The 25,609-nt window shown below is 30.7% G+C and overlaps 1 protein-coding gene across 2 annotated transcripts in view; it reads right to left on the bottom strand.

The window, feature by feature from the left end:
* LOC128993579 (KH domain-containing, RNA-binding, signal transduction-associated protein 2-like) overlaps window positions 1–25,609 on the bottom strand; it is a 251,622-nt gene that overhangs the window by 191,705 nt on the left and 34,308 nt on the right. For both annotated transcript variants that reach the window (XM_054417559.1, XM_054417556.1), the window contains exon 2: window positions 14,484–14,509. The gene's annotated coding sequence lies outside the window, so the exon portion shown is untranslated. The remainder of the gene's footprint in view (window positions 1–14,483; window positions 14,510–25,609) is intronic.

The raw sequence follows: 25,609 nt of genomic DNA on the forward strand, positions 1-25,609 counted from the left end.
AGTGAACATCATGTTATAGCTCTGATATGCAGATCATTCATGTCGTTATATAGGATTTTTAACCCCCACCATCAAAGACAGCTAGGCCCAATTTTGAACCAACAGAAGGTACTACCTTTTTCATTAATCTATTGCCATCTCATTTACAATTATTAAGCAAATACTATAACGCCCCTGATACCAAAATAATACTATTGGTGCTCAAATACATTCTTCCACTGTTAGCATGTCTAATGGATTTTTAAGCTAAGGTTGACTATTTTTAAGGTAATAAAAGTTCAAAGGTTTTAATTTGAACATGGATTGATTACTGTAATAATATCACTGATCTGTGAGATAGAGGTTAAAACACGGATGTGATAGTTAGACATTAATTATGTAACACTACATTACGTATGTAGCTTGTGATTGGGAAACTGATTAATGTTGTATTACAATGTAACGCTAGTTTATTGCCAGTTAATTCACACCTTAGCAAATTATTACGAGTATAACCAATAATCACGTGAATTGAATTCTTCACGTAGTTTAAACAGCACAATTTTGTATGAATAAATACATTTTTTACAAAAAAAAAAAACTAATACAAACATCACAAATATCTAGTGAATTTTAAATTTTATTGGCATTTTATATATAAACAAAAAACCTTTTTTATGCATTTAAATATTTTGACGTATAACATTAATTAAAAATTGATATTGATAACAAACAATATAAAAATATTTCATATTTTAGCCATAAATGCCAAACTAGTTATCAAATGTTTATTAGTGCACGTTGAACAGCTATAAAAAATAAATCAATACACTACTAACAGCTAGTACATCTAGGTATATAGCGACTAACAGCTACATGCAACGAATGGTGTAACATATATTCAAACCTAGTTTAATGTGTAAACTGAAAAGTAAAGTTACGTTGCATGTAAAAGAAAATAATAAACAAAGCAAATTACCTTCAAAAGGTATGCAAAATATTCAACCATTTCCGTTTTACTTTAATGAGTAATACAAAGTAGGCAAAGTAAAAGTTATTACGAATATCAATTTCAATGTTCTGTATTTGTTTGTTGTACATTAATAAATTTTAAATACCTAAACGTTACCTCCGGTCACTAAAACATTCAAAGCTTTTCCGGAGCTGTGTAAATGTTAGCCTGAAATAATAATCTCTACCCATCTTTTGATTACTGAACATCTCTTTGATCTTTGAGAGGATAGTAGGAAAAAATTCAGGGCGAGGAACTAAGAACCCCTCTCTACAATACGCCATAAAGCATTTATTTAATAACTATTGCTATAAATACATTTCGTATACGGCATAGTATATAAAGTTTTAAGTGTATAGATTTTTTAGCTTCATTAAAATTTAAACTAAAAATCTTCGATCAGATTTAGTAACCAAAAAGTTCACAGATTTCGTGAAGCGTTAAACAACAATAGTTATACTGACAAATTCAAACATTTTACTTCTCAACCACATCAACCACATCGAATTGATTTGTCAACACTGACAACAAATATTTCCATCATCCACGACTACCCCAAATACCCACGGGGCTGTTGTATATTTACCCTAGTGATATTGTGGTATTTGTGAGGCAAAGCAGATATTGAGCCTAGAAACAGTGAAAGAGATAACTTACATGCAAAACCTGCAGCTCCAGGTGTTTAACATTGATGTAGCTATATCTCCCACTCACTTTATGATTTATGTGGAAGGAAAGGGGGGTTTCCAGAGATTTATTTATTAAAAACTATGGAAATTATACATAGAGAATGTGTACTAAGTTGAACTTTTTACAACAAACAATATCTTACATGCATCTCCCATTAATAGGAATTATTAAATAACCCAATCCCCATCGTATAACCCAAAATACAAGGACCAATATTCAAAACTTAAAACCCTCATAACACCCCACTTTCATGGCCCGATCTTGGTGGTCTCGAACTTGTTCAGGTTTATTCAGTCATACATTCACGCCAAATGTCATTAAACCCGGACTAGAATTACTCGTGTTATAGTGTTCGAGGACACAAATGCATGTAAATAAAATCGAACGAATAGTGTTTCCGGGTTAAGAGGATATCAAAATTAAATTAAATCGGCCCCATGCCAAGTAATTTGCGTACCACCTACTGTAAGGTATGCTTCTTCCATATAGGGAAATTTGCTAAAGGTTTTCATTTATTTTAATCATATTTCAGAAAAAACATCGGGAAACCTTTTTTTACTTATTGTGATATAAATGGATTGCAATAATCCCTTAGATAACAGATCTGTGTGATGTATTGAGGTGGGTATGTCTGTAACTTGTGAAATTATAACTTTTAGACGGAGTACAATGAAACTTTATTAAGATGTAAATGTACTCTATCACAATCCGAAGCTTCTATTGAAGAGCAAGAAGCCGCTGTAACTGCAAAGCAGCTTTCAAGCTTTGTCCCTCAAGCTTAGGTAAACATTTGTCTTAGACGGCAATAACCTAAAAACAATAATCTAAACTAGGATAACTATACGTCCTTTTTTTTAGTCAGGGAATTATTTTCAGGTAAAAATTTACCACTTTGACGACAACGACTCGAAAACAACATGAATTCTTGAGATGTATACATATACTGTATAACGTATATAAAACTTTGTAAATAAGATTCAAGATTGTCAAGATAGGCCAGTGTTGTATTACCTAAAAATAAACACTTTTTTCATTTTGTGTGTGTTTTTAAACCAGTGATATTATTTTTACGTTTTGAAAGGTAACGGTCCAAACCATGGTCTTTTTTCTACCTAACGTCGACCTTTTTGTTAGATAGCATCATTAATTCGTAGCCTAATGACAAATGGCATCTGGGTCTGGAAACAATCTCGCATGGATTCGAACCAGCGACCTTCAAATTTGAAGGTAAGCACTATAACCACTCGACTACCCAGACAATTGATTTGTGCTACTACAACGTTATATTCACTAGCGTTTGGCTTAACACATAGATTGTACTTCAATAACAACCCTTGATATTTAGTTGTTGTTTATAATAAAACACATACCGCTTATCCATACAACGTTTATTTTATATACATCCACAGCTTACACTTTAAACCATCAAAGTCCACTAGTTATGTTCATTTACGGAACTTCGAAATCAATTAGATTAATGTCATCGTAAATAAAGTTTTAATAAAAGGTTTGCCTCACCCTGTTTTGACTAAGAGCCATTTAATGGCACTTCTCGTCCAGTCCCACCAAAATGTCAACATTGTTTGAAGTGTTTACGTTTGATTGCTGTAAATCACAGATTTCAAGAGTTATTTGCTTTTAATCACCAAATTCGACTGATAAAACTTGTAGAGCAAACTAAAGCACCCTCTTCCCAAACGGTAGGGCATAATATTAGTCAACTGTGTAGTATTGTATAATAATACGAGTTAAATAATTGGGTTTATAGTATCTAGAATTTCCGACATTATTTAGTAACCAAAAGGTTTAGATTGATTAATATAAGAATGATAAACGTAATATTACCAATGGTGAATAAACACACACAATAACGTTTGATAATTTTATAATTTTATAATTTTTTGTATAATTTTGTATAATTTTTTTTATAACTTTTATATTTTTATAATTTTTTGTTCCGAGGGCAGTAATTTTTCTTATTGATTATTTACTTCAAAAGTAAAAATCTGATCTTCTTATTAAAAGGAAAATTCATATTAAGAGTAATTTAAAGCTATAGATTTGACGTATTTAGACATTCCTCCAATTTATTTAATACTCTTATTTTCTTCGTATTCCAATATATACTCTTTAGTAAACAGATATGTTGGAATATTTATTTACTTAAATCATTAAATATGGTTAAATACCTTCAATTTCATCACTGATGAAAATACTTGACTATTATAAACGCTTAACTGAATCCTACAGTAGATATTTATTATATGTATTCATCGTCGATGCAGTATTATCGATTCATGACATAAATAAGAAAAGACTATTGCAAACAAAATAGTTATTGATTACCACATCCACTGTATTATTTTACTTTCCCACAACATAGATATATAAATATAAAATTCGTGATTACACAGTAAAATTATCTCTATGAGTGTAAACAATTCGAATTATAATTAAACAGCGGTGCCATCCCTGTGGTAGCATCAACATCGATGTGTGTGTAATTGCTTTTCAAATGAAGGGAACAATGCTCATAGAAGAATTCCCGAAGCGAGGCTGCAAACAGGTATTGTTGTTATTGATTGTATTTATTTAATCTGTAATTTACTTTGTGAATAATGCTTGATTCAATTCTCATTTAAATGAGGTTTACAAAAAACCCATTTCAATTATATGTCAATTAATGTAAAGGGTGGTTCTAAATTATTGTTAAACCTTTTAACTCTATAAATAAAAAATTATATAACCTATCATCACGGGATGAGAAGCATGTGTGTGTGGTTTATTAATATTTGCTTGGTGTTTTAGAGAATACGGTATACGGTGTTTCTAAAAGAATGCCATATTTTCAAGCTTAAAATACAAATAGTTTTGTTCATACGGAAAGAAGTTTTTAAATTGATCACCATATTTTATGTGACACTCGCTACATAAGCCATATCCGAGGATGCTAATACTTCAGGGAGTTAAAAAAGTGGAGATACGCACTCACGGTTCTTTATACGCGTGATCGTTGTTACTAGGTCAGATATACAACATTCAAATTTAACTTATCTCGTACCACCATTTGTACTGATGCTTAACAACTTGATGATAACAACAACAACTATTTGTGGATATGCACTCAACAATAAAGTTGTCTGTCATTACCATCTGAATTGCTTTACTCCAACACGAAACTTGACAGTCAATTTGTCTAGACAGAAGTTTGACAGACACTGACTACTTGGCCTGACACTGACAGCGCGTTTGCTGAATGAATTGTCTTTCAGGAAAACAGTGTTGGTTTTACTATGTAGGAAACAGGTCTCATAGAAACATTTGCAGAGATGACGGCATAGATCTATCTAAAATATCAGTAAAAATTAATAATCTGATAAAAATATTATTTTATTAATTCAGTAAAGTGCATCATTTAATATTATAAAGTAATCATTTGGGCTACAAAATTATTTTTAATCTAGCATCGTTATAAAAGGATTTTGCTTATGCTACTACACGGAAGGCCTACTTCTAATATGATTTTAAATTAGATCAACTTTACAATATATTCGTGATACTTTCAAATTTCTTCGTATAGTTTACGCCGAAGAGATATTAAAAAGTCAAGACTTTATTCTGATTTCCATCCCTCGTAGCATATAACTCAATATGGCCTCTAGGTAACTTATTAGCTATCTCAATAAAACAAATTTACATTGCGTTTCCGAGTTTCTTTCTTTAGCTCACGATGGACTTGTATATGTATAATGGTGTTGGAAAGTTATTAACCAAAGGGTTAATCATTGCAACGATATCATTGGAACTTTTTAAATCTCTGTGTACTTTAAAACATCAACCAAATTGAAAAAGGATAATAATGATTACAAGTGGAATTATTAAACTTTCGGAATGTTAATAGTCTCATTGTAAAATAAATAAACATTTTTAACGTTTATTGGGATTTGAAGAACTATTATTTATATTCTTTAATTTAATGGTGATACATTATTGAAAGTTACAGAAATGTTGGTTTATGCTGTCTATAGTTAACGATGACAGAGAATATTGGCGGTTTCAAGTGTCATTGGTTTCGACATGAAGCCCAAACCAAACTCAACTAGCAAACTTGTAATAAGCATCACGTTATCCAAACGAAATGTGGTTTTCTTACTCCCTATACAAAAATGTCCAAATTTTGTCAGTTGATTTACTTTTTGTCCTACTTAAATAATCCACCATTAATAATATTATTTTTATGTTATAGTGTCAATCAACTTTAATTGCATCCCAATTTATATACAAGGTTTTAATACAAACCTACGTTAATTATTATCAACGTTCACCTGTGCCGTACTATATTGTTATTAAATCACTATAGACCTATTCTTCAAAACTGTTAATAGTTAGACTATACATGTACTTATTATTTTAAATAACAGTATAATCGATAACTAACCTAATTTTAAGTTTGGAGAGTGTGCGAGGGAATTTGATGAATTTTGCAAAGAATGAGAATATATACTATACCTGATATCCTAAAAATATTTGTCATATAAAATGTAGGAGATGCAATAATTAAATTGAAATTTAAATAAAATTGAAAGTAACACGTAAGTGTTACTTTAAATAGTATTTAATAACAATGTTTACAGAAGATCCATCTGTATATCTAATGCTGGTTTCTTATTCGTCTTCCCGTTTGTCAATGAGAAATACGTTTTAATGAGCTTATGTGTCCCTAAAAAATTGAAAGATTTATTTCACTCTTCCTTTTTTACCGTTCCACAATTTTTTTTTTTACCTCAGATAAACATTAAATTTATTCAAATACATTCAAATACAACAGCTAATGTTAAACAGCAGGTCTGCTTACACTGACAATGTTTAATTCACTAACTTACTTTTAAAATTAATTGTAGTTTTTACTTAGACTGTAAGGATAATTTGGACAATAAGGACAAACTCCGTTTTATCTTTTAGTTTTACAAAACAAAGCTACACAGATTATCTCACATTCTACACTCATCCTTCCCTTATATTTTGGTTACAAAACGCACCTAGGTGGCTTTCCCATCTCAATGGTTGATAATTGATTAAATAATTTATACTATTACACTTACTAAGGACTTGTGAAGATGCAATATTTTTTAAGTTAACACTCAGTTATTCTAAATGACTACATTGTGTATCGGGTTTCCCGTTTTCAAAATAGTTGAAGCAACAATATGGTAATCAAAGCAGTGTCCAGCAAGCTACAACACAGTTGAAGCGGGTTTGTTAGCTCTTGGACATGTTTATTGAGCGTGTTAGCGTTGTTTTGGTCAAACAGTGAGCCCTGGCACTGAGCCGAGGGGGACATTGTAAAGTTGTTCAAATGAGTTATTTTTGGGAGTAAAATTTTACTTTTAGAATGAATGGACTAGATCTTAATATAAGTTCTCAAAAGTTTATGTAATTTTTTCATAAAATCCAATGAAAAAATCCAATTCCGATTGAAATCTGTCTGTTTTGTAATTATAATCTAAACAAAATAGTGCAACCCTCCATTCCTGTGAAAATTACGGTTCAAAGGTTAATGCAACTTTTGTGATTCAACCCTTAAATATTATAGAAAATTACTCTCATCACTTACCCATGATATAGGTTTTTGACAAGCTCATGGGAGAAGGTATGAGTTTGCTGATACCGTTTATTTTCACATTCGTATAAAAGTTTAAGAGCTACAGAATGGAAAAGAAAACATACAATCATGCAAATTATTATCTTCATATAGGAAGTTTTTTATTGGTGTTTTATTTTTTGTTAAATCCATCTAATTTATTTGAAAGCTATTTACTTATTTAATTTCGAGTAGTAACACAAAAAAATTTTCTTTTTGTTTACTAAAAAGGTATGAGTACGCTATTAGTTCAATGTTATTTCACCTGACCTCCTAGTGACAAATGTTGTTTAGCATAACCTCCATGGTGATTTCATACGACACAATTTTGATTCCAAAATTGAAATGATCGTTAATATTAGTGTGTATAAGCCCTACTACTAGCTGAACTCACCCCAATCACCCAACAATACTAATATAGTTGTTTATAAATAATTCAAAAGAACATTGCACCATACTTTCTAAATAACTAATTTTTTTTGTACTTAAATCGTACATAGAAAGTTGTTCATAATTAAAAACCGTAAATTTTAAAGTAAACTACAAAGATTAAAAACTCAGATATGCGACAGAAACAATACCTACAAACAAAAGAGGCTTTAATAAATCCTGTTGTCAAAACAAATATGCCCATGATCGACACTAAGCTCATATTCATTTTTATTTCGTCATGATTATTGTAGCAAATCATTAATTTATTAATTATAAGAGATGTAAAGCATGTTTTAAATCCTCGTCAAATAAAACAAAGCTCGCAGTTCTCGCAAAAGGCTGCAGCATTGATACCTGTGATTATGTCTAATTGATTAATACGGATTTATTTGATTGAAATATCTCCGCATATCACACCAATAATTGAGGTGACGAATAAAATATTTCAATCATCAGCTAAAAAGTTTTTTGTTGTTCGGAAATTTAATTTTTTCAATTCAATTGAACATACTTTTCTCAAAATATAAAACAAAATGTTAAAATTTATCTTTTCAAAAAAATATAGATTTTTGTATATAAGTTACAGTAAATGTGATGTTATTCAAAACTGTTTACCTAGGAAACATCCAATTACATTACCATGACTCACATGACTGACTTCTATAAATAAAAAAAAATACATTTCTTAACTCAATACAAAATAGATTTCTAATCAATCTCTATAATAAATATTAAAAGTTATGCTTAAAATATATAGTTTATTTTTGCATCCACGAATATGTTATTGTGGATAGATGTATAGCTACGATAATAATTATAGTTCTTAAAAATTCCTTGTTCTCATTTTGTGGGAAGCACAACTCAAACCGTTCAACTCAACCTATTAATAACATCGACAAAAAGTCTAACAGTGCTTGACACCTTGGTAAATTAATTAACCTATTGCTGTTTTGCTAAAAACTTACTTTTGACATTACGGCCTGCCGATACCTTGGTTGTGTGACGTGGGTGTTATATGACCATTTTTTTCTTTTTTTTTTAATAATACTCTCAAAAACTCTCAAAAAATTAATACCTACCAAGCAAATAAGCCTTAGCAAAAAGGTTGTCTGATACGATATTAGTTCCACATAACTCTTTGTGTCATTATGTTATTAAAACCCAACTGGTTCGTATTTTGGGGTTTTGAATGGCAAATGGTAGATAACATTTAACAATACATCTTGGTGATCTTAGATAATGATACCTATATATAAACAGGAACACAATGTTTGGTATTTCAGGAGCTAACGATATGTTGGAGTGATATACATGTGGGCCTAGTAGTTTACGTAGCTATTTTTTTATGCAGAACCTTTCATAAAACCCTAACATCAAAGACAGCTTGGCCAGGTTTTGGATAATCAAACAGCTACCAACCTTTCTCATGAACGTTTAGGGCTTAAATCCAGTATTTCACTGTTAGAAGGACTCATATATTTCTCAATCTCGGATTGATTTTTTAAGGTCTAACAAAAGGTGCACGTTTAAATATTTAAATTGCAACATGTTTAGTAATCATTATTTAATAATCATCATATTTAATTCATTATTCATTACTCATATTCATTATTCATATTCATATTTAATTCATAATTTATCATTATTTGATAATCATCATTTAGTAATCATTCAAATCATGTCACTGGTGTGTGAAGCAGGGATTATAACACGGATGTAATGATTACACATTAATTATGTAACACTACATTACGTATGTAGCTTGTCAGAGGGAAACTAATTATTGCTGCATTACAATGGAATGTGAAGTTCGTTGAAAAAAATTATAAAAATTAATAATTTATATTATAAATATATTATTTATTATAAGCCTGTTGTTTATAACCTGTCATTATAGCGTTTCATTGCCTGTTATTGCTTGCCATATTTATAGCTTGTATTTATAGCCTGTTATTTTTAGTCTTTCATTGCCTGTATTGATTGTTTTTTGTCTGCATTGCCTGTTATTATTGTCTGTAGTTTTTCTTTGAATATCATACTTACCCAAAGTTTTTTTTCAAGTTCGGTTTTGTTTGTTATTAATTGCATTACTAATGTAGTGTCGTTTTTAATTATGCCATCTTGTAATTGATTATGAACTATGTATTGATTATAACTACCATTGTATGAATGAATAATAATAATTGTAATAACAAATTGTAATAATTGTAATAACAAATTGTAATAATAATAATTGTATGAACGGTGTTACCGTGAATAAATAAATAAATAAAATTAATTATATGCAAACACATGTAAATTAATTTACCGATGCTGTTCCACAAGTAAAATATTCAAATTAATATTTTAGGACGTATACAATTGATTTTTCTTATGTATTTCTAAGTTCAGCTTTAAATCCCAACACTGATTCCAAAAAGTTTTTTAGTTTATGTGTAAACAACTTTTAAATCAGAAATTTACATCAAAGTACTTATAAAAGTAACAAAGTCTATTTTACCTACGACCGTTTTTTTAAAGTAGCCGTTCCAATACAGTTCTTAGAATTGAAAAGTATCTCATGACAGCATTGTTTACTTTCATAACAGCATAGTTTTACTCACAACAACACGGGTAACGGACCAATGAGGTTCAAGAATTGAGAGAGGAGAAGCAAAATTGTAATGATTCGAAATTTTATCTAATCAGCTGTTCAGGCCAATTTAATTGTTGATTGGTGCAATTAGTTTTTAATACAATGTTTCGTTGCATCACCGTCAGTAGCAATAAGAGGTTGTAAACAAAAACATAACCTCTCTTAGAAGTTATGAGTAGTGATTTTTAGTAATTAAAACACCGTCGTAGGTAAAGTAGTGTACGCAACTCGCGTAAATAGTGTTAACGACACTCGTAGAAGGTTTTAAGGCACTCGCCAAGGCTCGTACCTTAGATTTTCTACTCGTGTCGTTAACACTATCTTTACGCAATCGTTGCGTAAACTACTATTCATATCCTCTGATGTGTGTTTGTCTCATTATTTAGAAATATTATTCTCCAACATGTTGACATATGTATACGCACATGTATTTTCCCTGTTGTTGTTATTATTCTAATTACATTAGATTCAGCCATTAATTGAAATTTGTATAGTAACTTAACATATTAGTATTTGATAGTCAGTTTGTATTGCAAGATTGATATTCTAGTTATGCCAAATAAGTATTTTGTTTTATAATTTGTTTTATATTGGAAAAACTATAAATTAATACGACGCAATACAACGAATAATGGTGAAACTATACAATAAATATTAATCCATGACACAAACTCACTGCTAATTAATCATAATTAATCATTATGTAAATGAATTTACATTGAATAAATAATTATACAATTACACGGTAGAATATTATTATTTTTTTTACTCGTTTAAAAGGCATCAAGGGTGTTGGTTTGGAAATGAAAATAAAATATAGAATATAAACGGATTTTTGTTTGACTTTTTTAGAGAAGTAAATAACCTTTGTTGTTAGGTATGATATGAATTTTAATGATTTTTATTTTTTACACCTCAAACACGGGCCAAATCGGTACCTTCGGTTACTTATAATTACCCAGTTTTTCTCGGGCTGCATGTATTTTGGACTGGAATAATAATCTTTTCTCATATATTTATTACTTATCTTACTTTGGTCGTTATTAGGTAAGTTTACATTGAAAAAAAAAAATAATAACAAGAAGACTTCCACACATTAAAGCTTTTTTATAACTAGTGACATTAAAAACTATCATTACAACTTCAATCTACTATCTACGATTTTAACCCATCGAAAGATAGCAAAACGGTATTTCATGTATAGGTTTTGCCTCGTTGGTAACACTGAAGAATCTATACTTATTTAATACGCAAGCAGGGTTTTTGTGACAATTACTCCTCCGAAACTACTGAACCGATTGTCATGTTTTTGGTGTCATTGGAAAGAGCGTAGCGTGAAGTTGTGCAGGAAACTTTCTTTTTATGGAAATAATGAGAGAGTGAGGCCTTGGAGCCCTTTAAAGTTTCGTATTTCTCCATAAGCTTAACATTGGAAACAAAAATTGTTATGATACTCCAGCTGTTGTCAGAAATCAAAAGTGAGAAGAAGAGCATAGGTTAATCCTAAACAGTCAATAAGTTTGCTAATATAGTATTATAACAGTTTGCTACAAATATTTACTTAGCTATTGCTCGAATTCGAGCAACAGGGACACTAGTAAAGATATAAAGAAGGATCAGTTGAGTTGAGCTGAAGTCGAGTGAAAAGAATAAATGGGAAGAAAAGTGTAGATTTACCTGTCTTCGTCAAAATGTATCTAAAACGTGCGTATCTTAAAAAAAATTGCATAGTTAAAAGAGGTTACTAAAGCGTATAATCACATATTGGCCATATATTTTACATCCACACATTTTAAATAATAACACCTAAATTGATGCAGAATTCTACCAAAATTAGTTTAACATTTGTAATTCTATTGTTAAGGACCAATTTGATTCCAAACTGGAAATATCAATTCCCTAATTATCATCCAAACAAAGGAAACTACCGACTAATAATAGATGATCATACTAAACGTTCTATTTATACTGCGTTATCAGAGATTTAAAATTTATTCATAGTTTGGTTGAATTTGGAAAGGACTTTGTGTCAGTTCTAAAATGCTCATATAACTTTAAATTTAATTTTAGCTTTTGACAGAGTCGGATGATCCTTGTCAATGTCCTTATAAACTGCTACTGTAGTTTTTTAAACGCTTTAGCCATTTTTTATGATATTTTCAAAAGATGTTGGGTTAAAAAAATTAAATGTCCATTGACCATAACAAGTGTGTCTTAAGATATAACTTTGCTAAAAAACAACCAGGAGATTGTAGAACTCACTCATACTCATCACTGTTGCCTAAACAGTCAACGAAGTAACGACAACATCAAATTAATAATAGTTCACTCCTGTACGTCAATGGCATTGAATTGATTTGCTGGCACTGGTAACAAATAAATCTTTCGTACACGACTACCTCCATTTACCCAATGGATAGCTGTATATTTACCCTAAACGCCAGGAGAGATAGATATAGTGTGGCATTTGTGAGGCAAAGCAGATATTGAGCCTAGACTTATTGTGTGGCGTGACATGTTATGGACCTCCATCACACAGTGAAAGAGATAACTTACATGCAAAACCTGCAGCCGCGGGTGTTTAGCAATGATGTGGCGAGATCTCCAATTTACCTTATTCTTTGGGGGGGGGATTTATAATGAAATAACTAAGTATCGTTGGTATTTTACTATATTTATCGTAATAAGTTAGAATGTTAGTGCCTTTTAGAATGGAAAATGTAGTTGTATCCATCCACAGTCATAAAATGAGTATACAAATAAAACAAAAAACTGGCTTGGTCAACTTTAAGGTTTCACATAAAGTTAGGTTTAGGTTAACCATTACCAAAAAACGGTTTTATAAAATAACAATAAGCGTTCTGAAATCACCTACAAATTTGATATTATGTTTTAAACCACGTTCTTATCCGATGGGTGAATAATATTTTTTTCAATGTTCTACCTTCACATCCTAGGACGCAAGTTTAAGCCCGGAACAGTTTTTCACATTACTTCATAGTGAGTCATGGCATTGTCCTAGAGTTCAAACATTCTTTTAAATTACAACTGTCGTTATGACGTTCAAATATATTGCCACTCAAGCGGAGATACATAAATTAAAACGAAAATTAACTCTCTGGACACGAATGTAAGTTAGTTCACAAATATATTTTTTGAAAATTTTAAGTTTTTATTTTTTTAAGGTACAAAGTAATTTAACTTAATAGTTTAATTCCTCCAATCAATTCCTTAAATATGTAAAGGAAAAAGCCTTCCCAAAGTTGTATAATTTTTAAAACACTTTCCAAAAACTGCAAGTAAAGCAGTATATAACAATTTGAAAATATGAAACCTTGAGTCTGCCTCTGGATTAAAGCGAAAAAGGAAAGTTTAACTTCTCCCAATATTTGCCTAACTTATGGAATACTTTATGAGCTCTTATCCAATGTATTATCGTCGAGTTAGAAACTCCAGTCGCTTAACAAGCTTCTTTAAGTTGGTATGATTCGTAATTGAGCTAATTCACGATTAATTACAAAGTTTATTGAAAATACTGGAAATGCTTAACATTTTTTTTTAAACAATTTACTTCCAATTCCAAGCGAATCCGTTGTACGTGTTGTTATTTCACTAGAACACATTGTTTTAACGTAATTATATGTCTATCTACAAATAACAGAGAAGATTTTCTGTAGAAACAGGTTTGAAAGAATCTGTTGCTGCGAGTATGGAGGGGTACGAAGTCCATATTATGGTAGTGAGAATAGCTTTGCGTGTTATGTCAGTATTCTACTTCTGCCAGTTCAATTTTAATGTATATAGTAAAATAGCTCTTTTTGAATGTGATTCTGCTATATAGGAGACATAAGACCTTTTGATGGTTACTATAAAATGCATGTAGTGGCACCCAGCTTTCATCTCATGTGTTCGTTTAGCTTCATTGTTTATTTGCAGAGTTTTAGCGTACCATTTTTGACTATTCTACACTATTCTCAAACCTAAGCGATTTAGTATCGTATTGAAGTGTTTTTTTTTTTCAGAACGATCTGTAATCATGCAAAATATTATTTATCTATTTACTGTAACAGTGTAAATAAATAAGATGACATTACCTAATAAACTCGTTCCAGGATCACACCTGAAAAATAAACAAATCATTAAAATGTACTCAGTTAAATTCAACGGACCATTCAATTTGCCATGTATATTTTGATACTCAATTTAATTACAAATCTGGGACAGAATAAATGTTTGTTTAATTGAAAATGTTGAAACAACTAATATTACCGTGTTCAACGTAGTGGAGTCAACTAATTAGTTAAATGAAGAGTGCTTGAATCTTTTAACTCTGACACTTTTAACCAATTGACATGTTTATTTTTGAAAATATTCTAAGAATTTATATTTTTAGTTCATGGGAAAATATGCCTAGATGTTGTATGCTAAATGTTGAATTAATGGCATACTATAAGTATTCGAATATTTTTCATGTGTATTTTGGTAAATATATAAGTATTGCAGCTTATATCTTTTTACAGTTATGACGATGTCAAACATTACCAACTTGTTCAGAGACTGATTAAATTACTATTCATTGGCTATTCTATGTCCAACAGCTCTTGATTAAACAAAACTCTTAAAAACCGTTATATATTTTATTTTGATTCAAGTTTGATTCGAGTAAGTTGTGCTGTTGAAATAAGTAACGGGTGGTTGATGTATCGTGTTTCAGGTCCGATTCCAGCAATGGCTGTGCTATCTTTAAATAGTTAAATATTTTGGATTAGACTATGAAGAAAAAAGCTATCATATAAACTAATAAGGTGTATTGTGTATAAGGTTTTAATGACACTTAAAATTCTGACTAAGTAAACCTTTTAAGGGAAACACTTAATATTTACTTCAAAAAGAAAAGTATTACATATTTATATATTGTTTTATGATACGTTTTTCTCCTAAATCAGAGTTTATAAAATTATGCATGGTAACCATTTGTTTTCGTTGTTTTATGTAATTTTGGGAAGACTAAGATAGGCAGATCAATGTAAAACTATATTTTTTTAGCTATATTTAAAGAATTGACATTTAATGTGAATCGCCAGATTTAACTACTAGGAATGTTATGTACCTATTATTTATAAGTGATATTAGGACACCTTCATGTATATATACACATTCTGAATACATTATTAGTGCCATGGGGGCTAAACAACACAAGTTAATTAACTAACTCAAACAATATCTCGACGGTTTCATTATGTGGGGTTTGAAGTGACATCTTGGTTTTATCATGTTATATTGCATAACTTGTTAACTATATATTATCTGCCTAGTATATATTACACTTGTGTCTCCTACTCGTATACGCTTATGATTCTACTTTAGTAAGTAGCTTAATTGCTACTTGGTTCTCAAACAAAAAATGGGGGACTTTGGGGGAAACTCAAACATTTTTAACGTTAAGCCCCATCCAGTGACCCTTCATTTTGAGGCTCAAACAGTACTTCATAACATGCCATAAAGGTTTGTAGAGTTTAGTTTTCCTAGTGTGAGCCATTACAAAATTTACAGGGGGTCTCCAGACTCGGAAAGCCGTAAGTTAAATTTAATTTCTGAGAACTTCAATTGGCTGCCATCTTTTACTGGATTAAGATAGAGACCTCTAGTTTGCGTTGTTGGTTTTCTTTTACCAGGACTTTTAAAATGAGGTCTTACTATTTGGAATTTTTCAGTTGTCCCCCAAAATCCCCCATTTGGGGGATGTACACCAAGTGGCAATTATGCCCGAAAAGTACTTCATAACATGCCATAAAGGTGTGCCAAGTTTATTTTTTCTAGTATGGGCCGTTAATAGATTAACAGGGGGTCTCCAGACTTTTACTAACCCTTATAGTTTGTTCATGTATGTATAAAAACCATTTGTGCGTATTTTTGTAAACACCATAGAATTTTTTCATTAAACAGTCCCCTGTTCTATTGAGATTTAATGCTGGTATTTTTTTTTCTAGATAGCACCAACTATTAACTATCCAATGACTAAAAGTAGTGTCTAGGCGCATAATCGATACAAAAATAATACACAGGGAAGTGTATACATCTCTAACCACAACAAACGTATATAAGGTATAATTTAATTTGAGATGTAAAATATAATTACTTTCGGGAACCTCAGGTTGAATTTTCCACGAAATATAACATGTGTGAGTTACGTCAGGCACTGCACTTCCTGTTTCCGTCAGTTCGCCCCATGTCACCTCAAGTATTATAACTACCTTTCAATGTGTGTAGTTTACATTGTACCATCCAAGCCAGAGTGGTGAGGCGATGGAGAGCTTATTGATACATCGTGACGGTTAATAAAATGTCAAAAGTAAGTAAGTCTATCTATATCTCACTTATTCGTTAACTGTAGTAAATTTGTTGTTAAGAATGTTTATAACGAGAGCCTCAAGGTAGGCATAGGGATAAGCTAATGTAGATAATACCATGGACAAATCTAAAAAAGAAACAATAGAACAGAGTAATACTGTTTTCAGTGGTTTTAAAGGTTTTCTAATTATTTACTTAGTATCGTATTTACCTATTCCAGCATAATTAAAATGTGGTATTGACAATTTGTAATTACCCATCAACAATAATTAATACGTATTTTAAATACGTGTTAAGTCTCAATTGTGTGCAATCAATTAAGTGTCAACATCAAACTATTTGATCCAACTATCACAGTGGTATTAAGAAAGTGTTAAGCACTTTAAGTTAAAAATTTTCTTTTTATACAGATTTATTGTTTGGGAGAAACCTCTATCAAACTTGGGACTTGTTTTACGTTGCAATGTCCCTTTCAAAATGGTTTATAATAAATATTTTATTGTTGCCAAAAATTCATTTTATAACATTTCGATACAAAAGATCCTAAAAATATTGTAAAAGAAAACTATTTCAAATATATGTAGCTAAATTAAAAGGCTGATAAAAAGGGATATATTTTAGGAACCTTTTTATACCAAAGTGTCGGCATAACTAGTCTTATAATACAGGCCTACGTTAAGATCAGCAACAGATATTTTCCTTAAAGTTCTAGATGATTTAACAGTGCTTGAAAACACAAATATCAAAGCATTGTAACATGAATAAGTTAAGGTTAAAACTGTATTAATGCATTTTACAGGTTCTTTTTTAAGGGAATTTAATTCACTTAAATAATGTAATCGTTTAATTTAAAGGGGCGGTAAAATTATTATTTCTTATTGCTCTCATTATATTTTTTTCTTTGGAAGCGGCTAGTTTAGTGGCTTGAAACAAGGGGGTTCGGTCCTGAAGTCCTGGGCTCAAATCATGCGATTGGACAACTCTGCCTTTTTTTACACTGTGACTTTTTTCAAAGGCCAATATAGTTATCCTATAGAACGAAAAGTAAAAGTAACAGATGATAAGGAAAGTTTATGTCAAAATACTATCCAGGGTTGGTATAAAACGCCTAATTTGTTTAACATTTTGAACATTAGAATACATTCTAATATGGATTTATTGTTCCACTTAACCTGGTTCTTAAAGACGGAGTGAGGGTGAGAAGGCAGTAAATAAATAAACGTCAAGCCTGGCCAGCGCTGGACTGAGCTCAATTAGTTTGCTGCTGCAAGCACTTTAGCTGGAAGCCGATTAGTCTCCGTTGCTGTTTCGATTTTCTGACGTTCAACAATCGAGTTTTTATCAAAGATTAAATGGTCACCAAAATTCAAACATAATATATAAATTATTAGTTTAAAAATGGATGTATTGTTAACACTAGTCGAGCAGTTGAATGGAGAGTAAGTGAAAGCTAGTACAATAATAAAATTTGCATCCTATATTATTAAGATAAGAGCTTTTGTCTGGTTCAAAACAGAAAACTAAAAATCTTGGATTGGAGATAATAGTACATTAAATTAAATTTATCGATCTTCAAAAGGAATTTTACTATAAATTTATGCATATATATTCATTCAATGCGTCAAAGCTTATTGCATACATAATACAGTATATACAATACACGTAACATAAAAAATGTATATTATTTAAGCAGTATTTTGAATTTATGTTGTTTAGGTTCAATAAGATGTTAGGGTGTAGGCCTACTTGTTTGAGAAGAAACCTCAAACACATTACAGCCTTCATTTGCCACAAACATATTTCAACAGCAAATGAATACATTTCAATTTTCCTATGTGAATTAGATATTTTAATTCCATCTGACACAGTTTTTAAGACAAGCTTTAAAATTAGGAAGACCCCCATCGCAATATTCGGATAGTATTGCTAATTGCTTTAATGTACACCCTTGAACATAACGTTTATTTTTCTTTACAATAATTTAGGTGTGGTTGTATAATATTACATGTGAAAAAATATGTTGAACATTTAAAATGTACATATATTTCGAATTAAACATGTCAATACTCTTGCATTCGTTCTTGATAAATCACATTGAGCTAACCTGTAAACAATACAGAACTCCGTGTAAACGTTGAAACAGTTAATTTACCTTAATGATCTTTTATTTAACCAGCACTTTGGTTGTAAGAATTCATAAGATAAACAAAACAGATATTAATAAATATAAACAAATTGGCATTTACGAGACATTGAAAGCCAAAAGTGTATCTCGCTTACTATAAAATAATTAAAAATATTACAGTAAAATATATCTATAAAATGATTACTTACTATCCAATTAGCCTTTGGTGGTCAATATTTTATTATATTATTTAATTTGTTAAACATTACAATTTTTTAAGCGTTCAAGCAAAATGGATTGTCGTTACATTTCATTCCTAGCTTATCATCACCTATGATGCATGCTTTCCTAGTATACCAGAGTTTCAGGTAATCGACATTGTTTCTACTAACATGTCACTCACAGGATATGCCATGCCCGCAGGGGAATCATTTGCAATTGACATGTCTTCAAGACTGTTGTGTTGAGAATTATTTGAGGTTAAATAGAAAATTACAATGAAAATACTAAGCGTTATCCAAACCTAAGCATTATTCAAAAATACTAGAACTTCCAAATCTTTTCCAAACAATGAAAACTTCCAAAACTTTCTCTTGATAGTAATACAGAAGATAAACTCTGTGTCTCTTGTGACAGCCTCTTTAGCCAAGACTCAGGTGTGCGCTGTGTCAGGCAATTATTGCCTTCGTTCTACTTGAGCTGTTAACTTGTTCAATGTGATATTTTAACTCACCTTAAAGAGTAGTTCAAATAAACATTGGATTAGTATTATGTTTTTATGGTTTTATTTTTTGTTTGTTTCTTTATAGGTTTGTTTTCCTAATCCTTAATCCCTTTTTCTACACTATTTACTTTGTTGTTCTTTATAGTGTTATTGTGACATATGGTTTAACAATAAATTAAAAATAGACTATGTATAATGTAGGCTTGCTTTTATCCCAAACAGAATTCAGCGGTTAATTTATTTTTAATCATTTGTTTTCGACAGGATGCATACATAATGTAAAGACTCAAAATAATTGGTGCATATGGTTATTTTAACTGAAGCTAAGTGTATTTATTTACTAAATTAACTTAGAGCAGTTTTAGCTTAAAAGCATAAATGAAATTGCTCTCACAAAACTTTAAACATAACTTAAACATTTCATTATCTATGAAGAACGATTATTTTCAGTTGATTAAAAAAATGTTGTACATAGGTTATACATAGGCCCTTGTACATAGGCTGTACATAGGCCCTTGTAGGTTGTAATGCATTTTCAATTGGGTTAGGAAAACAATCATTGGTTAGTTTTTACGATTGAATCCAAAAATGAATCCAACAGGGAATTGGATTGAGTGTTCGATGAACCTGTCACCGTCATCGAGCCAAACGATTTGCCACAAACTCTACTGTAAATCCATCATAAGCCTACGTCGACGCACTGCCAATCTTGGTCATGAAATTCAGTCGGTAAATTTGATAAATTAAATATTGGACAAACTTCACAACGCTAGTTATAAAATTAAATATATTTCAACAATCAAATTATTATTTTCCAACATCTATTATGCTTAAAACTCGCATTACTTTCGTGAATAAAACTCATAGGTAAACGCACATGCATATTCAATAAGGAGAAACAGCATTTGGGGGTATTGTATCAATTATATAAAATATTGGATGCTAATACGCAATAAGACATAATTTTACCTTTGATATTTTGAGGAAAGGATTATTTCCAGCTTCTAAAGTAAGAAAGTAAGTTTGATCTGTATCCAATATAATTCTAGGAAAAGAACTTAAACTTTATCATTGTAAACGTGGAATCACTCTTAGTTTTGCTAATTTTTTTTTTATGATTATTTTTGATAATTTATTCCTAAAATAACATCTAGAGGAGTTATACTGATTATTACCAAATTTCCTTTTCTTATAAGTCTTTTTACATATATTTCATTGTAAACGTGTTCAATTAATTGACCTTTATTTATTTTTTTTTTGACGTGTTTAATTCTTTCAATAACTTAGAGGTTAATCAATTTCGAAGACTTCGTTCAAACTTCCTGACAAACCAATAAAGTTTTTACATGAAATCCTATAAATCAATACAGTACGCTCATAAAGGCACAATCTGCTAGGAATGAGACCTCTTTGTACTTCTGTTCAGTTGGGAGACGAGACAAGAACAAACAAATTCTAGAACTCTTTGATCGAACAAAGAACGAGTCGTTTTCCATTTGGGAATAATGTTTAAGGTTTCATTGAAAACCTCTCTCGCACTATTATTTATAGCATGTACCCGTACAAAATCGAATGTTATAAATATTTAAATTTTTATCAACTAAACGCTGAAAGAAAAACACTCAGTTGTAATTTATGGGATGGTTGAAATTAAACTAGATTTAAAGCATCAGGTGAAGCCAATCAAATAGTTTAATTGTTTTATATAATAGTAATCATCCTTATAATAGCTTAACTATCGTTTAATTTGTAGGATCAGGTAAGCTAGTAGGGCAGTTTTTCACATTAGTTTTTAATATTTGATTCAATGGTAAAACAGGTTTTTCCTTTAAAAACAAAGATCTTTGTTTCACTAACCAGTGAGTTACTTGGTAAAACAAAGATAGAAATGATTAGATTAGATGATTAGATGGAAGGGATTAGTGCTATAGTGTTATGATTTATAATCATAAATCGTGGCACTATAGCACTAATCCCTGGGAATGCACATTAAAAGCATTTTAAAAGACTAAAAGAACAAAGCACTTTCAAATTATTGCTTTTGTTGATCTAAACTAGCTCCAGACAATTAGGTACCTGAATAAGGTCTTTTAATTTGTTGTGCGTTTGATAGTAATTTTTTTAGCTTAATGGAATATATTTATCGATTGATTTCAAACATTCAAAACAAATTAGAATTTTACCATCATAGTCCAATCAAACTAAGACAAATTACCCTTAAACCTGGGCAAAATTGCTTCACAAGCGATTTAAGTGGTATTCAACTCAGAAAATGTTGCTTTATAACATATCCAAAATCCGACAAAATCCATCCATGGGAAAGTGACTAAAATCAGAATTTAAAATGGCGGCTTTTCCCAATATTGGAAAAATTGAAAAAAACATATTTCACATGCATTTGTTATGCACATTTTTCTAGATATTGACTTAGGACCACCGCCTGTATTTATTGGGTGGTTAGTACTTCATTTTGATAGGGAACATGTTTTTGGCCGCCATTTTGGATCCGCCATATTGGACATACATAATTTTTTTTTCATTGCAATGATAGTGTTGTGACACATCATTACCAAATAAATTTTTACACTGATTTAAATGCCAAAATCCGTTTTTAAATATCTTTATTTATTTAGAAGATATACTCAAACGAAAACTCTCCACCATACATTTCTTATGGACGTTTCGTAGTTTGATAATTGTTTTAACATTATGTTTCTTATATCTTCAGTTCTTATTGACGCTTGTAGTTCGTTCTAGGCTTAAAATATTCAGTAATGTAAGTGCTTTTATTTGAGCTCTTGATCATTAAAATCAGACGAGTTGAAGACCAGCGACGAACCTCAGAACAATATTAAATTTAACTTTTTATAAATATATTTTTATTAAATGATTTATAACTCGGGTTGTTAATACGTCACAAAGGTATTTCTGGTCTCAAATTTTTCAGTAAATGTTTGGCTTTAATTTTGTTGATCACTAAACAAAATCTGACAATTTTAAAATGAGTCATGGTTCTTAATTTAACATTAAAATGTATTTATTTTGAAATTTGTCTTTAGTTAAGGACATATATCCCAAACCCTAATAACTCCCGGAAAGTAATCCATAGCTAAAATAAAAGTCAATAATTTGGTGAATTATTTAAGACTATAAAGAGTTTTGGGAGTTATTTAGAATTGGAGATATACGTCTTTAACTAAAGAGAAATTTCAATATAAATACATTTTAATGTTAAATTATGGTCCATGACTCATTTTAAAATTGTCAGATTTTGTTTAATGACCAATAAAATTAAAGCCAAACATTTACTGAGTAATTTGAGACCAGAAATAGCTTTGTGACGTATTAACAACCCGAGTTATAAATCTTTTAATAAAAATATATTTCTAGAAAGTTAAATTTAATATTGTTCTGAGGTTCGTCGCTGGTCTTCAACTCGTCTGATTTTAATTATCAAGAGCTCAAATAAAAGCACTTACATTACTGAATATTTTAAGCCTAGAACGAACTACAAGCGTCAATAAGAACTGGAGATATAAGAAACATAATGTTAAAACAATTATCAAACTACGAAACGTCCATAAGAAATGTATGGTGGAGAGTTTTCGTTTGAATATATCTTTTAAATGAATAAAGATATTTAAAAACGGATTTTGGCATTTAAATCAGTGTAAAAATGTAGTTGGTAACGATGTGTCACAACACTATCATTGCATTGAAAACAAATTATGTATGTCCAATATGGCGGATCCAAGATGGCGGCCAAAAACATGTTCCCTATCAAAATGAAGTACTAACCACCCAATAAATACAGGTGGTGGTCCTAAGTCAATATCTCGAAAAATGTGCATAACAAATGCATGTGAAATATGTTTTTTTCAATTTGTCCAATGTTGGGAAAAGCCGCCATTTTAAATTATGATTTTAGTCACTTTCCCATGGATGGATTTTGTCGGATTTTGGATATGTTGTAAAGCGAAATTTGTTGAGTAGAATACCACTTCAATCGCTTATGAAGCAATTTTGCCCAGGTCAAATCATAATTTTACTAGACTATCAAACATATTGGGGATTAATAATGAAAGTGCATAGCCCGTGTTATTTAAATTACTTTACAATGCAATTTCAAAATTTGCTCTACCTCGTAGCTTGTCTTGAGCTAGCTTGTTCACTTAACGACAACCCCATATTGCTCCTTGAAAATATTAAGAAAATGTATCGTCGCATTCATCGTATAAAATCGTATAAATCTCAGTTATTATCGTTTACTTCAATTCTTAAAAATTTATAGCAAACTGCTTAGAAAACTATTGAGCTCTGACAAATATAAAATATCTACAAAGCAGATTTAAATACTAAAATATTTAGAAATGTATCTTCTTTGATACCATTTATTAGTATTAATTTACACTTAGGTGACTTTATTTTACAGCATTTACCAACATTTATTAAAATTTCATATTGAAATTCTTCATCCATATTTTTAATAGGCAAACATGATTATAAAAGTATATGCTTACCTTGTTCAAACAATAATAACATTGATTAACTACTTCTTGTGTAAAATGTTTACTATTTTATTAACAATCAAAGTTAATCATTTAACACCACTTTACTATTAGTATTAAATATTTACTATTGTACATACTATATTTACGTTTTTTGTTGACATTGTTATTAGTAACATCTGAATTAATGTATTTATTTAATTTATTTGACTTTTTTAGGTAACAAGGGTTTCGGTGAATCTATCAAACTACTAGTTCATAGTTCATAACTTAGAACATTGTTATTATTACTTATTATTGTTGTTATTATTGTTATTATTACCAAAGCAGTAAAACATACATACATGTTTGTTTATTTGTTATTTTACAGTGCCAATGCATTACCAGCCGCAGGTAGTACAGCTCGCTGATACATAAAGTAAACATTGCATTTATCTTCCCCTAGGGCTCGCTTTTGATTGGTGGGGCTTGGATGCATTTTATATCAGGATTTATTTCCATTTTTATTTAAAACGTAACATTCAAATGTTAAATATTGTTCTGAAACTTTCCAAAACAGCTGTGTATACATGGTTTACGGATTGTGGTTTATGTGAAATAAATTCTCAGTTTAATCTTAAGGTCGATAAATTAGTAGCTAAGTATTTTTAAGCAATCATTGAATCGTAATTATAAAAACTCCTTTTAATTTTCCCATACAAATGAAAATACTGTTTATAACGCCAAAAATATATTGCGCTAGTTGAACAAAGATGTTCTTTTACGGGTAAAGTGCAAAGGAAAGAAAGACGACGTTTAGAGAGCACAGTGTGAGACTGTCACATAGATATTACAACGAGACGTGGTTCAGGACGAGTTGTGGTGAAATAAAATATCACTCTGTGCGTGAGAAACCAACGTGTTCCTGACATGAGACTGTTTTGTCTTTACTTCACCCCATCACTCATATCGTGATGGTTATTGTTTGGTGTGATATGGAAAAAGAAGCTTAACACAGAGATATTTCTCTTTTCCTACGTAACTAAATGTGTTGGGTCCATTTTACAGCTTTGGCCCGGTTCCGAACCACTTGGGTGTGTGTAATAGATACTTTCCGATTGTGGAATTTGTACTCTGGCTTCAGGTATGAGGTTCCAAAATACAAGTTATAGACATCATCCAGTTTCGGTACTTTGGTATTATCCGGAGGCCACCCTCATACAGCGCGCTGCGGTGGTTATGTTAGGTTGGGTTGTCGGTTGAACAATAAATGGAAAGAACATACTTTAATTGACTTACTGTCCAAATTGGACATGATTACAATTAGAGGAATTTGATAAGGCAGTGATGTCGGCGAGGATTGAGTTAAATGCGTCGCCGCCTCTAGATGTCACACAGAGCTGTGACAGGTGATGCGCGCGCTCCGGTCAACGACCTCTTGGCCTACTTGGTCAAAGATTTAGGGGGCGAAAGTATGACTCGTCTGTTATTTTTTGATTCATAATAAAACTAGGGAGGTCCTACAACCATATT

This window comes from Macrosteles quadrilineatus, unplaced genomic scaffold, assembly GCF_028750875.1.
Source record: "Macrosteles quadrilineatus isolate MER2022 unplaced genomic scaffold, UCM_ALF_1.0 Scaffold_4__1_contigs__length_99947679, whole genome shotgun sequence".
Taxonomy (NCBI): domain Eukaryota; kingdom Metazoa; phylum Arthropoda; class Insecta; order Hemiptera; family Cicadellidae; genus Macrosteles; species Macrosteles quadrilineatus.